A 2,727-nucleotide genomic window follows, 5' to 3' on the forward strand; every position below is an offset into this window, starting at 1 on the left:
CATATCCATATAAATACATATCCATATATATACATATCCATATATATACATATCCATATATATACATATCCATATATATACATATCCATATATATACATATCCATATATATACATATCCATATATATACATATCCATATATATACATATCCATATATATACATATCCATATATATACATATCCATATATATACATATCCATATATATACATATCCATATATATACATATCCATATATATACATATCCATATATATACATATCCATATATATACTTATCCATATATATACTTATCCATATATATACATATACATATATATACATATCCATATATATACATATCCATATATATACATATCCATATATATACATATCCATATATATACATATCCATATATATACTTATCCATATATATACATATACATATATATACATATCCATATATATACATATCCTTCTATATACATATCCTTCTATATACATATCCTTCTATATACATATCCAAATATATACATATACATATATATACATATCCATATATATACATATCCATATCCATATATATACATATCCATATATATACATATACATTCATATCCATATACATTCATATCCATATATATACATATCCATATATATACATATCCATATATATACATATACATATATATACATATCCATATCCATATACATTCATATCCATATATATACATATCCATATATATACATATCCATATATATACATATCCATATATATACATATCCATATATATACATATCCATATATATACATATCCATATATATACATATCCATATATATACATATCCATATATATACATATCCATATATATACATATCCATATATATACATATCCATATATATACATATCCATATATATACATATCCATATATATACATATCCATATATATACATATCCATATATATACATATCCATATATATACATATCCATATATATACATATCCATATATATACATATCCATATATATACTTATCCATATATATACATATACATATATATACATATCCATATATATACATATCCTTCTATATACATATCCTTCTATATACATATCCTTCTATATACATATCCATATATATACATATACATATATATACATATCCATATATATACATATCCATATCCATATATATACATATCCATATATATACATATACATTCATATCCATATACATTCATATCCATATATATACATATCCATATATATACATATCCATATATATACATATCCATATATATACATATCCATATATATACATATCCATATATATACATATCCATATATATACATATCCATATATATACATATCCATATATATACATATCCATATATATACATATCCATATATATACATATCCATATATATACATATCCATATATATACATATCCATATATATACATATCCATATATATACATATCCATATATATACATATCCATATATATACATATCCATATATATACATATCCATATATATACATATCCATATATATACATATCCATATATATACATATCCATATATATACATATCCATATATATACATATCCATATATATACATATCCATATATATACATATCCATATATATACATATCCATATATATACATATCCATATATATACATATCCATATATATACATATCCATATATATACATATCCATATATATACATATCCATATATATACATATCCATATATATACATATCCATATATATACATATCCATATATATACATATCCATATATATATACATATATATACATATCCATATATACATATCCATATATATATATACATATATATATATACATATCCATATATATATACATATCCATATATATATACATATCCATATATATATACATATCCATATATATACATATCCATATATATACATATCCATATATATACATATCCATATATATACATATCCATATATATACATATCCATATATATACATATCCATATGTATACATATCCATATGTATACATATCCATATATATACATATCCATATATATACATATCCATATGTATACATATCCATATATATACATATCCATATGTATACATATGCATATGTATACATATGCATATATATACATATGCATATATATACATATCCATATGTATACATATGCATATGTATACATATGCATATGTATACATATGCATATGTATACATATGCATATGTATCTATATGCATATGTATACATATGCATACGTATACATATGCATACATATTCATACACATATACATATCTATATATACATATACACATATATGCATATATATAAAGCCATAAATAAGAATATTAATGCATATATATAAGATATATATGGTAAATTGATCTTGATGATGCCGATAAACATTTGTACATCACATGCACAAGGTGTTAAGAAATGTGAAATAAAATGAATTTGTTATTTATTATAATGAGAGACATCTCTCGGAAGATCACTGGACTTTCAACTGAAGGTACGATATGTGGTGTTGTTGCAATTATTGGAGTTTCTGGCATGGCTTCTAAATATGTAGGAACCATGTCTGAAAGGCTATCAATCACTGCAAGGTCTGATGTATTAGGCACTGGCGAGTTTCTATTCCTCCCTCTCCACTTCAAAGAATAATCTTCTCCTCGTATAAGGTGTCCGAGATTGGCGTCCATCGCATCT

Source organism: Penaeus chinensis, chromosome 33, assembly GCF_019202785.1.
Source record: "Penaeus chinensis breed Huanghai No. 1 chromosome 33, ASM1920278v2, whole genome shotgun sequence".
In the NCBI taxonomy this organism is placed as follows: Eukaryota; Metazoa; Arthropoda; class Malacostraca; order Decapoda; family Penaeidae; genus Penaeus; species Penaeus chinensis.